The sequence below is a fragment of the Peromyscus leucopus genome, unplaced genomic scaffold (assembly GCF_004664715.2).
Source record: "Peromyscus leucopus breed LL Stock unplaced genomic scaffold, UCI_PerLeu_2.1 scaffold_1451, whole genome shotgun sequence".
Classification (NCBI taxonomy): Eukaryota; Metazoa; Chordata; class Mammalia; order Rodentia; family Cricetidae; genus Peromyscus; species Peromyscus leucopus.
Window position 1 is genome coordinate 1 of NW_023504613.1, and position 14,960 is coordinate 14,960.

Genomic DNA, 14,960 nt, shown 5'->3' on the forward strand with positions numbered 1-14,960 from the left:
AGAAAGATGAACTGAGATAACTAAATGGGATATGTGGATGCTGTGTTGTCTGGTAAAAGATGTGCTACTTAGGCACAAAACTCTGGACTTTATCACTTAGATTCTATGATGTGCTTGGTTTTGGTTTAGCTCATTGTATTTTACTTTATGTTTTGTTGCTACATCTTAAAAGCTCATTCTTTTCTAATGAGAGAAAACTATCAGGTGAACCTTAATATGAGGGAAGATTGAGTGGAACTGGAATGAGTGGAGGGATGGAAAGCTGTGATCAGAATATAATGTATGAGAAAAATACATGTTCAATAAAAGTTGGACAATTAAAAAGAAGAAAGTAAAAATACTTTCACCTTAATGGAACAGATACCTATATTCTTTTTATGGACTTGTCTATTTGGACATAATGTACATGCCAAAACTAATGTCTAGTACCTTAATTAATACCTTATGCACCATCATGGTATTCCACACAGATTATTTCTTTCTTTCTCTCTCTCTCTCTCTCTCTCTCTCTCTCTCTCTCTCTCTCTCTCTCTCTCTCTCTCTCTGTGTGTGTGTGTTTATTTCTCTGTATTTTTAAAACCCAATCAGTTTCCCCTCCCTCCCCTCTTCCCAGATCCTCCACTCCTCTCACTCCTGAAACACACCCTTCCAGTACTCCTCTCCTGTTTCTCTCAGATACATTTGGGCCTCCCATGGATATCAGCCAGCCATGGTATATAAAGTTGCAGTAAGAGGGAGCAATTCCTCTTCTATTAAGAGTAAAGGAGGCAAGCCTGTAGGAGTAATGCGTCTCAAAATCAGGCAACAGAGTCAGAGACAGGCCATCATCCCACTGTTAGTAGTCCCACAAGAAGACTAAGTTACACAACTGTAACACATATGCAGATGGATTAGATAAGTCCCCTGAAGGGAGTACTGGGAGAGGCAACTGTAATCTGGGAGCCATCTCTGTGATGATCTAAAAACCTAAAGCAATGGAAACTCTCAGGAATCAGTGAGTGTCCCTAACTAATACTCTTAGCAGTGGGGAATATGGAGCTGGAACCATTTGCCTTATTCCTGATTTTCATGGAATCGCTGTTTTCCCCTTCATTTAAGTTCATGTTGGCATGGGCTTGATGTAAATAAACTTCCTTTAGTATCCTGCAGTACATCTCTTATATGTCTAATTTCTTCCATACTTTCATCATAAAGGGGTGTTTAATTTTGCAAAGGCCTTTGCTGCATTCAGTGAGATGATCCTGTGTTTTTTTTTTTTACTTTCAGTTTCTTTAGGTGGTGGATTACATTTACTAATTTTCATCTGTTGAAGCATCCCTACACCCCTAATATGAAACATAGTTGATCATGGTGAATGATCATTTTGATGTGTACATGGATCCTTTGCTTTTTAACGTATTGAGAAAATTTGCATCTATGTTTATGAGGGAAATTGGTCATTAGTTCTCTTTATTTGTTGGGTTCTTACTTCATTTGGACAATGAAATGGACAATGTTCCTCTCTTTATATTGTGTGAAGTAATTTTTGGAGTATTTGTGTTGTCTTCTGTGAAATTCTGGTAAAATTCTGTACTAAAACCATTTGGTTCTGAGGTTTCTTGTTTTTTATTTTTATTTTTTTGTTGGGAGAGCTCAAATGACTGCTTCTATTACACAAAGATGTATAGATTGGTTTAAATTGTTTATCTGATCTTGATTTAACTTTGGTAGGTGGTATGCATTGGGAAAATGATCCATGTCTTTTGCATGACCAAATTAAGTGTAGCCAAGGTATTTAAATCTGTCCTTATGATTCTCGGCATTTCCTGGGTGTCTGCAGTTATGTCATTCTTTTCAATTTTAATTTTGCTAATTTGGGATTTTTCCTCACCAAATTTAATTAGCTTAAACAAGGGTATTTCTTTTTTTTTCCATCACAGGCAATTTATTTTGTTCTATTCATTCACAGTTAATACAGAAAATACTTGGAAACATTTCCATATAATGTTTGACACAGAAATCATCAAATAGAAGTATACAATGTTGACAGGAGGCAGTACATTTATAGTTTATAACCCCAAATGTATTTATAAATTAGAAATGGAAAGATCTACAAATGATATTATGAAGAGTCACCAAAGTCATTTAATCTGTCAGTTTCTCATTCATTTTTATATCTTAATAATATTCTATTGTATGAATAAGCCACATTTTATTTCTCTCCAGTATTTGATAGCTATTTGAGTTGTTTTAACTTTTTTACTATTAGCAACACACTGCTGTAAACCTTCATGTACTTGTTTCATAGGTGCATATTTTCAGTAGTTTGAGGATATATTCCTAAGGGTAGAATTGTTGAGTAACAGAGTAACAATGTTTTGCATTTTGACCAACCACCAAACTGTTTTGCCAAAGTGGCACACCATTTCACAATCTCACCAAATCCTTGTTTTTAAGGCTCTGATTTTTGTACAAAAGCATTCAAACATTCTGTCAGCCCAAACCAGGAAAAGTAAGCTATAGTTCAGAGCTGTTCTATTCCATTTACTATGCAAAGCCATTCTTGGCATTTGCAACTCTCAGCCCTTTTGAGTATTCTTGCAGTGTTCACCTTTTCCTCCACCACTTTTTTTTTCTTTTTTTTCTGGTTTATTTCTATCTATTACAAATGTATCCTTGAGAAATATACCTTTGGTTTGCCTCAGAAAAGGAACACATATTGCACTGTAAAGTTTATAAAATTGGTGCAAAACATTGTGATAATGTTACAATACCAGTTTTAAGAGTTCAGTGACTAATGGAATGGGGAGCCGATGGGATACATGCAGAACTGTGAAAGCAATCTCACTTAGCCAGCTGTACACGTAGACTGTAAATCTACATTCAGATCATTTCTGAACTAAGACTATCATCTCAGTTTATCTGTTGAGGTCAACCAGGAAACCCTAGAATATACCTTGATTTTTGCAAAAAACAAAATAGGGGTAGGGGTTTCTTCAGCATTTCAGTCCATGAGTAACAGTATCCTAACAGGCAAAGTGTTCTCTCACTGTCAACATAGAATGAACTGCTGCTGGAGGTCAACTTGGGCTTTAATTTGCATTAGCACTTACAAGCATAGTAGTCCAAGTTGTTGATCTCATGACTTTAAAAAGTAACTCTAAAAAAGTAAAATGGCCCTTCTTGGAAAACTAAAGTAAGACATCCAGCCACAGTTATAAAAAGTCTCATCAAAACAATATACCCTTTTATGAATTACGCCTCAATTAAAAAAAAAGTAGCCCCAAATAAGAAGCAGCTCTGAAAAAGAAAATATAACTTAAGATATTTGAAAAAAAACAAGGTGAATACAGGTTCAAAAATAATTAAGATACATTTTCTTAAGGCTACCTAGAATTACGCTTTAAAGAATTCTACCATTTCAAATTTACCACTAGTTACTAGATACCTATTTACAAACAAATGTTCACCTTTTTTTTCCTTTATCAAGAGAAAATCTACCTTCAGACAATGAGGGTGGTGATGGGGAGGGACTAGAAAACAAGATTCAAACAATCCCATGTAAATATCACATTTTTCAAATGGAAGAACTCCAAACTGCACTAGAAGTTCCAATCACCAAGACACTTTCCATTGAAATGATTTAAGTACAACTACATGGCACCAAGGTTTAGGCCTAATATAGGCCTGACAACCAAGTCCTTGTTTTCTGGAAGAAAGGCCTCAAAAGTTCCACTCAATTCCACATAACAATACTTCAAAGATCAATTAGGTTTTCCTTTCCTTAATATTTTTGTTTTTGACTTCTAATCTTAAAGACTAGATTAAAACTTAGCTCATTTCCCAGAAGGCATTGCTTCCCTTTGCTCTATGAAAGAGTCCACCAAGACCTCTTCCTCAAAACTATCTTGCCCCCAGCCTCCAGCCTGTGCTTGTGATGCATCTTTCTCAACATCCTGAAAAGGTAATGTAGGTAAAATATGCTCATAAACATTAAAAGTAGTTGTTAGAAAGAGGTAACTAGCTTTATAATTTAAGTTTTAAAACATAAATACTTACAGCTTGATCTGCACTGACAATGATTGTCGAAGCCTAGAATTCAACATTTGCAAATTCTCATTCACACACACAAAACACACTATTATCACACAACTTGTGTCTTGAGAGAATCTTCTGCTTTTTAAATCTTTGGCCTCCCAGTCAATCCCAAGTTCAACCAACTTTACTAAAACTTCACTCAGAATTTCACCAAGCTTTTCACCCACACATTAATGCTTGTCGTATCTTTCATCAACTGTCAAAATCTGAAGCCTGCTCAGAGATCGCCAGGTATAGGTGAGTTGAGACGATTGATATTGATGGATATTAATGACCAGTGATTGTTAATTCCTGTTATTTTTTGTGGTTGTGTTGTGTTGTCCTTCTGTGGTGTATGTTGGTGTGGGATTATCTATTGCTTGATTTTTCATGGATGTGTTTAGCTTCTTTGGGTTGAATTTTCCCTTCTAGTGCTTTCTGTAGGGATGGGTTTGTAGACAGGTATTGATTAAATCTGGTTTTATCCTGGAATATTTTGTTTACTCCGCCTATGGTGATTAAGAGTTTTGCTGGGTATAATAGTCTGGGTTGGCATCCGTGGTCTCTTAGTGTCTGCATGAGATTTGTCCATGATCTTCTGGTGTTATTCTGATGGGTTTACCTTTATATGTTACTTGGTCTTTTTCCTTTGCGGCTCTTAATATTTTTTCTTTGTTCTGTGTGTTTAGTGTTTTGATTATTATGTGGCGAGGGGACTTTTTTTTTGGATCCAGCCTATTTGGTGTTCTGTAAGCTTCTTGTATCTTCATAGGTATTTCTTTCTTTAGGTTAGGAAAGTTTTCTTCTATGATTTTGTTGAATATATTTTCTGTGCCTTTGAGTTGGTATTCTTCTCCTTCTTCTATCCCTATTATTCTTAGGTTTGGTCTTTTCATGGTGTCCCAAATTTCTTGGACGTTTTGTGTTACGACTTTTTTGTCTTTAGTGTTTTCTTTGACTGACGAATCTATTTTCTCTATCGTGTCTTCAGTGTCAGAGATTCTCTGTTCCATCTCTTGCAATCGGTTGATTATGCTTGTTTCTGTAGTTCCTGTTCATTTTGTCAGGATGTCTATTTCCAGCATTCCCTCAGCATGTGTTTTCTTTATTGTCTCAAATTCATTTTTCAGATCTTGGAATGTTTCTTTTCATCTGTTTAATTGCTTTTTCTTGGCTTGATTTGATTTCTTCCCATTTTTTTTTCGTTTTTTTCTTCCATTTCTTTAAGGGAGTTTTTTATTTCCTCTTTAATGGAGTTTTTCATTTCCTCTTTAAGGGAAGTTTTTATTTCCTCTTTAAGAGAGTTTTTCATTTCCTCTTTAAGGAAGGTTTTTATTTCTTTTAGTAGTTTTTCATTTCCTCTTTAAGGAAGGTTTTTATTTCCTCATTGAGGGAATGTTTTATTTCTTCTTTAAGGGCCTCTATCATCTTCTTAAAGTCATTTTTAGGGTTGATTTCTTCTGTTTCTTCTGTCATGGTATGTTCAGGTCTTGTAGCTGTCGAATCACTAGGTTCTGATGTTGCCATATAGGTCTTTACATTGTTGCCTGTATTTTTGCACTGGTGTCTACTCATCTTTTCCTCTGTGCGGTGCAGGTGGTGTCTGTGTCTGAGAGTGCCTCTCTCGTTCTAATTTTTAGTCTTGGTTTAGTAGGGGTTCTTGGTTAAATTGGTGCTATTGGGCTGTTTCTTCAGGAACAGCTGATTTCAGTCGGTGAATTATATACTTATGATTCTGGTGATCTGGTTTAGTGGCTGGGTAGCGCCTTCTTCTGTGTTCCCAGGTCACGTTTTGTTCATTTGTCAACTCCTCAGCTGATCTTGTTTCTTCAGACTTCAAACTGTAGGAATCTGAATCCTCTACCAGATGGGTTTCAGCTGAGCAGGGTAGTCTCACCAACACCTCCAAGCTGCTGGGCCTCACAGGATCAGCAGCTGGGCCCTGGGTTGTCCCCAGACAGATCGCCCAGACTCGTCCCGGCTCCGACCCACGGAGACAGCACCGCCAAGGTGTTGGGGCCAGGGGCGTCCCCGCTCCAAGCCGCGTCCGCCCCCCTCCATCCCCGGGCCTGTCCACCCCTGTGGCCCACCGCCACAGGCCCACCCACGTCCACCTGTCTCCGCCGCCGGGCCTGCAAGTCCCCGTCAGCTGCCGCTGGGTCCCTCTGCCTCTGCGGGCCACCAATGGGCCTGTATGTCTCTGCAGGCTGCCGCTGCGGGCCTACCTACCCCTGCCCGTCACTGCTGCCAGGCCCATCCACCTCTGCGAACTGCCACCGGGCCTGTATGTCTCTGCTGGTTGCCTCTGGGCCTGTATATCCCTGTTGGCCGCTGCCACCGGGCCCATCCACCTCTGCGAGTTGCCAACCTGCATCCTCCTGTCTCCGTCGTGTTTCTCTTAAGAAACAAGTAGGTGTAGCCATCCTAATATCCAGCAAAATAGACTTCAAACTAAAATCAATCAAAAGAGATCAAGAAGGGCATTACATACGCATCACAGGAAAGATCCACCAAGATGAAGTTTCAATTCTGAATATTTATGCTCCAAACACAAGGGTAACCACATATGTAAAAGAAAAATTACTAAAGCTTAAACCACATATAAAACTCCACACATTAATAGTGGGAGACTTCAACACCCCACTTTCACCACTGGACAAGTCTCCCAAATCGAAACTTTACAGAGAAATAAAAGACTTAACTGATGTTATTACTCAAATGGATTTAATCAATATCTACAGAACATTACATCCAAACAAAAAAGAATATACCTTCTTCGCAGCACCCCATGGAACCTTCTATAAAATTGACCACATACTTAGCCACAAAGCAAATCTCAATAGATACAAAACATTTAGAATAACCTCCTGCGTTCTATCAGACCACCATGGTTTAAAGTTAGATTTCAACAACAACAAAAACTACAGAAAGCCTACAATCTCATGGAAACTGAACAATGTTCAACTGAATCACCAATGGGTTAAGGAAGAAATGAAGAAAGAAATTAAAGATTTCCTAGAGATCAACAAAAATGAAGATACCACATACCCAAACCTATGGGACACTATGAAAGCAGTGCTAAGAGCAAAATTCATAGCACTAAATGAACACATAAAGAAGTTGGAGAAATCTCACACTAGTGACTTAACAGCACAACTGAAAGCTCTAGAACAAGAAGAAGCAAAGTCTCCCAGGAAGAATATATGCCAGGAAATTATCAAATTGAGAGATGAAATCAATAAAATAGAAACAAAGATAACAATACAAAAAATTAATGAAACAAGAAGTTGGTTCTTTGAGAAAATCAACAAGATAGAAAAACCCTTATCTAAACTAACCAAAAGACAGAGAGAAAGAGAAAGCATCCAAATTAACAAAATCAGAATTGAAAAGGGGGACATAACAACAGACATTGAGGAAATCCAGAAAATCATCAGGTCTTAATTCAAAAACCTGTACTCCACAAAAGTGGAAAACCTAAAAGAAATGGACAAATTTCTGGGTAGGTACCACATACCCAAGGTAAATCAAGACCAGATAAACTATTTAAATTGTCCAATAACCCCTAAGGAAACAGTGATTAAAAGTCTCCCAACATTAAAAAAAAAAAGGACCATATGGTTTCAGAGTAGAATTCTATGAGACCTTCAAAGAAAAGTTAATACCAATACTCTTTAAATTGTTCCACAGAATAGAAACAGAAGGAACATTACCAAACTCCTTCTATGAGGCTACAATTACCCTGATTCCTAAACCAAACAAGGATACAACAAGGAAAGAGAACTACAGACCGATCTCCCTCATGAACATTGATGCAAAAATACTCAATAAAATACTGGCAAATAGACTCCAAGAACATATCAAAACAATTATCCACCACGATCAAGTAGGCTTCATCACAGGGATTCAAGGGTGGTTCAGCATACGAATGTCCGTCAATGTGCTAAACACTTAAAGATAATGGCCACAATAGAAAGGACACTAAGTTCTTTGGTGATATATTGTGTACCCCTATAAAGCTTGTGATGTGGGATGTCTTTCTGTATGCTGTGAATATGTGTTGCTCTGATTGTTTGATAAATAAAGGTGCATTGGCCTATGGCGAGGCAGCTTAGGGGCAGGCAGAATTCCAGGAGATAGACAGGAAGAGAAAGGCAGAGGTAGAAGAGACACCAGCCTGTTGCCCAAGAAACAAATGATAGCAGACTGGTAAATCCACAGAATGTGTGGCAAAACATAGGTTAATAGAAATGGGTTAATTTAAGATATAAGAGCTAGCTAGCAAGAAGTCTGCCATGGGGCATAAGTTTGTAAATGATATTAAGCCTCTGAATGATTATTTTGCTGCAGGGCATGGGTCGGAGAGATTCTTGACCACAGGGCTGGGTAGCAGCAGCGAAAACTTCCAGCTACATGATTGCCTTGAGGTTCAGAGGACAGAGCCAACCACTAGAGTTGACAAAGAGGCTAGACAGTGGTGGCATATACCCTTAATACTTTCATTTGGGAGGCAGAGATCTGTCTGGATCTCTGTGAGTTCAAGGCCACACTGAGCTACATGAGAGAAACAGAGCCAGGCAGTAGTGGTACATACCTTTAATCCCATCACTTGTGATCTAATTTCTTTGCTTGGGAAACATACACACCTTTAATCCCAGGAAGTAATACAGAAAGGTATATGAGGTGACTATGCTTCCTATTACTGGGATGAAATGTGTGTGCCACCACTGTCTGGCTGTTTCCAGTGTGCCTTGAACTCACAGAGATTGTGACAGACCTCTGCCTCCCAAGTGATAAGATTAAAGGCATGTGCCACAAATGCCTGGCTTCTATTTCTAATCTAGTGGCTATCTTTGTTCTCTGATCCCCAGAAAAGTTTATTTGGGTACATAATATATCACCACAAAGTTCATTGAAAATGTAGCAGAGCTGTGAACACTTCTTGAACAAGGTTTGGAATGCCACATTCTGTCTCCTCTGATTCCAGAAAGTTTCCCTTCTTACTCCCCAACAGCTATAAGTAATCCTGAGATGTGCTAGAGTATATAAGATGTAGAAGGTGAGACAGATTGAGGAACTCCATGAAAAATCTTCTGTCAGATATTCATCCATGACATAATGGCAGATGGCAGTGACGAGGCTCTTTGTTGTCACCCACCCTTTACCCAAGTGTCCTTATGGTATGATTGAGCATTACTTGGGTATATGTCCAAGAGTGGTATAGCTGGGTCTTGAAGGAGGTTGATTCCCAATTTTCTGAGAAACTGCCATACTGATTTCCAGAGTGGCTGTACAAGTTTGCATTCCCACCAACAGTAGAGGAGTATTCCCCTTGCTCTACATCCTCCCCAACATAAGATGTCTTCAGTGTTTTTGATCTTAGCCATTCTAACAGGTGTAAGATGGTATCTCAGAGTCATTTTTATTTGCATTTCCCTAATGACTAAGGATGTTGTGCAATTCCTTAAATGTCTTTTGGCCATTTAAGATTCTTCTGCTGATAATTCTCTGTTTAGCTCTGTAGCCCATTTTTTTAAATTGGACTGTTAGGTATTTTGATGTCTTCATAGCTTCTTCAGTTCTTTATATATTCTGGACATCAGCCCTTTGTCAAATGTGGGGTTGGTGAAGATCTTTTTCCATTGTGTAGGCTGTTGTTTGGTCTTATTTACTGTGTACTTTGCCCTTCAGAAGCATGTCAGTTTCAAGAAGTCTCAATTATTAATTGTTGCTCTCAGTGTCTGTGCTACTGGTGTTATATTTAGGAAGTGATCTCCAGCGCCAATGCATTCAAGACTATTTCTTACTTTCTCTTCTATCATGTTCAGAGTAACTGGATTTATGTTGAGGTCTTTGATCCACTTGGACTCTAAGTTTTGTGCATGGTGCCAGATATGGATCTGTTTGCAGCCTTCCATATGTTGACATCCAGTTATGCCAGGACTATTTGTTGAAGATGCTTTCTTTTTTCCACTGTACAGTTTTGGCTTATTTGTTGAAAATTATATGTTCGTAGGTGTGCCAATTAATGTCAGAGTCTTCAGTTCGATTCCATTGGTCCACAGGTCGGTTTTTATGCCAGCACCAAGCTGTTTTTATTACTGTAGCTCTATGGTAGAGCTTGAAGTCAAGGATTGTGATGCCTCCAGAGGTTGATTCTATTAGCTATCCTGGGTATTTTTTTCCATATAAAGTTGAAATTTTCTTTGGTCTACCAATCAGCTCCCAAATAAAGACACAGAGACTTATTATTAATTATGAATGCTTGGCCTTAGTTTTAGCTTGTACCACCAGCACTTATAACTGAATTTAAATAGTTTATACTCATCTCCATTTGGCTTCAGTGATTTTAACTTCTCTTTCATTGTGTATGCCTTACTTTTCTGCTTCCTCCATGTCTGTCTGTCTGGCCCCTGGTGTCTTCCTGGCATCTCTCTTCTTTCATGCCAAACCTAAATTCCTCCTCCTACATACTGTCCCTCCCCAGAAGGCCTGACTATACCTCCTCTCTCACTACTGGTTGTTCAGCCTCTTATTAGATCAATCAGGTACATTAGAAAGGCAACACAAAACAGCAACATACCTTCACATAGTTAAACAAATGCAACAAGTCTTTTCAAATTAAAGAGGTACACCTTTCCAATTCCATTTACTCTTTGGCAAATTTCATAAATTATTTTTTCCAACCTTAAAAAATATTTTTGTTTTTACACTATATTTTCATTATCTACTCTTATTTTGATGGATATCTAAATGGGTTCTAGTTCCTTGATATTGCAAATAGACTGGTAATGAATGTGGATGAACAAGTATTTCTGAAGTTCTCAAAAGCATCTTTTGGGTACATGCATATAATTCCTATAGCTGGTGATTCAGTATTTTTATTCTTAATAAAATATAATCCTTCACCCAGATTTCTATAGTGACTGTACCTATTACTACCGACATGCAGAGTGGATAATCATTCTTAATTTCTCTCAGTTTCATCATTTGTTCTCATTTCTTTTCTTGTTATACCTATTTGTGTCTTAGTTAGTAAAATGAAATCTTCAGGTGGTCTTAATTCAAATTTTTCTGATAGCTTTGTATGTTGAAGATTAATAAGCAATGTTTAATGTCTTTTGTATTCCTTCTTTTCAGAATTGTCTGTTCATTTCTTTAAACTACTGACTGGCAATTTTGTATTCATAATTTTTCTTTTCATATTTATTTACATATGTTCTGTATTAAACCTTATATGATGTAGTTTGCAATGCTTTTTACCCATTGTGTGAGTTGTCTTTTCTGAAGTATAATTTCCTTTGCTGTGAAATAAATAATTTCATATATTCTCATTTGCTGATTTTTGAAACAATTTTACCATGTTGTTGAATTGGATAAAGTTCATTCTTTATCTGTAATTTCATTGTATTTTCTATATTTTCTTCCCAAGGTTTCAGTGTTTTAGTTTTTTTTTGTTATTATAAGACTGTTTATTCTCTGTAGTTTTTCTTTCTAGTTTATTTCATGGCAATTGTACAAATACCAGAAATTCCTTCAATATTTCTATATTCTTTTTTTATTTATTTTACAACACCATTCAGTTCAACATAATAGCCACAGATTCCCCTGTTCTCCCCCTCTCACCCCTCTCCCCCTCCCCCCAGCCCACCCCCCATTCGCACCTCCTCCAGAACAAGGTCTCCCTGAGGACCGGGATCAACCTGATAGACTCAGTCCAGGCAGGTACAGTCCCCCCTCCCAGACCGAGCCAAGCTTCCCTGCATAAGTCCCGGGATTCAAACAGCCATCTCATGCAACGAACCCAGGACCTGGCACCAACGCACAGCTGCCTCCCAAACAGATCAAGCCAAATGACTGTCTCACCACTCAGGGGGCCTGATCCAGTTGGGGGCCCCTCAGCCTTTGGTTCATAGATCCTGTGCTTCCATTCATTTGGTTATTTGTCCCTGTGCTTTATCCAACCTTGGCTTCAACAATTCTCGCTCATATAAACCCTCTTCTTTCTCACTAATTAGATTCCCAGTGCTCCACCAGGGGCCCAGCTATGGATGTCTGCATCCAGATTCCTCAGTCCTTGGATGGGGTTTATGGCACAACTATCAGGGTGTCTGGCCATCCCATCACCAGAGTAGGTCAGTTCCTGCCATCTCTCGACCATTGCCAGCAGTCTTTTGAGGGGGTATCTTTGTGGATCTCCGTGGGCCTCCCTAGCTCTCTGCTTCCTCCCCTTTTCATGTGGTCTTCATTTACCATGGTCTCCTATCCCTTGTTCTCCCACTCTTTTCTTGATCCAGCTAGGATCTCCCACTCTCTTTCCCTTGACGGTTGCTCTTCATTGTTTCCACTCATGACCAGGCTGTTCATGTAGATCTCATCCATTTCTCCATGTATTTTTTGGGGTCCCATTTTCCAGGTAGCCTCAATGGTGATGTGAGTAGCAGTCCAGTCATCTTTGTTCCACATCTAGCATCTTCCTATGAGTGAGTACATACCATATTTGTCTTTCTGAGTCTGGGTTACCTCACTCAGGATGATTTTTTCTAGATCCATCCATTTGCCTGCAAACCGTATGATGTCATTGTTTTTCTCTGCTGAGTAGTATTCCATTGTGTATATGTGCCACAATTTATTTATCCATTCTTCAGTTGAAGGGCATCTAGGTTGTTTCCAGGATTTGGCTATTACAAACAATGCTGATATGAACATAGCTGAGCAAGTGCTCTTGTGGTATGATTGAGCATTTCTTGGGTATATGCCCAGGAGTGGTATAGCTGGATCTTGGGGGAGATTGATTCTCAATTTTCTAAGAAAGCGCCATATTGATTTCCAAATGGTTGTACAAGCTTGCATTCCCACCAGCAGTGGAGGAGAGTTCCCCTAGTTCCACATCCTCTCCAGCATAAAGTGTCTTCAGTGGTTTTGATCTTAGCCATTCTGACAGGTGTAAGGTGGTATCTCAGAGTTGTTTTGATTTGCATTTCCCTGATGATTAGGGATGTTGAGCAATTCTTTAAATGTCTTTCAGCCATTTGGATTTCCTCTGTTGAGAATTCTCTGTTTAGTTCTAAATCCCATTTCTCAATTGGACTGTTGGTCATTTTGATGTCTAATTTCTTGAGTTCCTTATATATTCTGGATATCAGTCCTCTGTCACATGTGGGGTTGGTGAAGATCTTTTCCCATTCTGTAGGCTGTCGCTTTGCCTTGTTGACTGTATCCTTTGCTCTACAAAAGCTTCTCAGTTTCAAGAGGTTCCATTGATTGATTGTTTGTCTCAGTGTCTGCGCTACTGGTGTTATATTTAGGAAGTGATCTCCTATGCCAATGCGTTCAAGACTACTTCCTACTTTCTTTTCTAACAGGTTCAGAGTAGCTGGATTTATGTTGAGGTCTTTGATCCACTTGGACTTAAGTTTTGTGCCCGGTGACAGATATGGATCTATTTGCAGCCTTCTACACATTAATATCCAGTTATTCCAGCACCATTTATTGAAGATGCTTTCTTTTTTCCATTGTACACTTTTGGCTTCTTTGTCAAAAATTATATGTTCATAGGTGTGCAGATTAATGTCAGAGTCTTCAATTCAATTCCATTGGTCCACATGTCGTTATTTATGTTAGTACCAGGTTGTTTTTATCACCATAGCTCTGTAGTAGAACTTGAAGTCAGGGATCATGATGCCACCAGAGATTGTTTTATTGTACAGGATTGAACTGGTGTCTGTAAAGGGTGTGAAATATCAATATATTTCAGTCTGTAAATGAATGTGAAGTTTTGTCAAAAATGCTTGTTAAACTCCAGGGCATGTTCTCTTGATACCCTGATCGAAAACAGTGGCCCATAGATGTTCAGATTAGTTTTGAGTCAGATTCTCTCACTGAACCTTCAGTCACTGGGGGACATGCACTTGTGGACATGACATAGGACTGTGAAGAGTGTGGAATAGATGCTAATTATAGAAGAGCATCAAGTTCCCAGAGGTGCAGTAAGATCTGCTCATGAATAATTTAGAAGAGTAAGATGGGAGGAGCAGGAAATGAGGGGACCAAAGAAGATAGGTTTTTGGCAGTCCTGATGGAGGTATTAAGAAAAAGATGACTATCTCTATTAGAGACTCTGCACCACATAGCTCATCTAGAAGATCATGGTAAGGAAGCAGTAGTGGTTTTGTAGAATCCCAAACAGAATATATAAGAAAAGGTTCACCATGAATACTAGGATGTTAACCACATTTTCAGAATACAAGATGGAGACAATTTGGGAAAAATGAATCAGGGTTGACATAATCAGCAAGTGTTTTGGATAGTCACTAGGGGAACAAGCATTGAAGGAAAACAGCGACTGAGTTTTAATCTTGGTCTTGATTTATGTTATATATCAGCAATGTCCCTTGTGTAGAGATGACCAAACTTTAGGGAAAGCCACAGAGAGAGAGAGCCTAGTGAATTTGTACATGCAGGAAAAGAGGTGACTTCTCTTTCAACTGTATTTAGCAATGAGAATAGAATGGTGAATTTGTTTAGAAGAAATGCATTGTCTTTTCTAGGAAAAGAGATACCTTTTTACAAACTCATGTAAGACCTATGAAAGGAACATTGCCTTTTATACTTTCAGAGACAAGACCTCAACTGAGGGACATTCCTGTGGCCATCAGGCTACATTATAAAAGAATTTTCTCTAGATTCTGCCCTTGTTATGAGAATATCAGTGACACGGAGTTAAAAAAATGGAAATATAAAATTATAAAACAGTAGACATGTAAAGCTACCCAAACACTGTCCAGATTCAAGACAAAAGAGAAAAAAAGAAATTAAAATAAATTATATGAAAGCAGGATATTGGTTAAAAAAGGAAGTGAGGAAATTTCAAAGTTACAAACTGAGTTTCTGCCAAACATTTG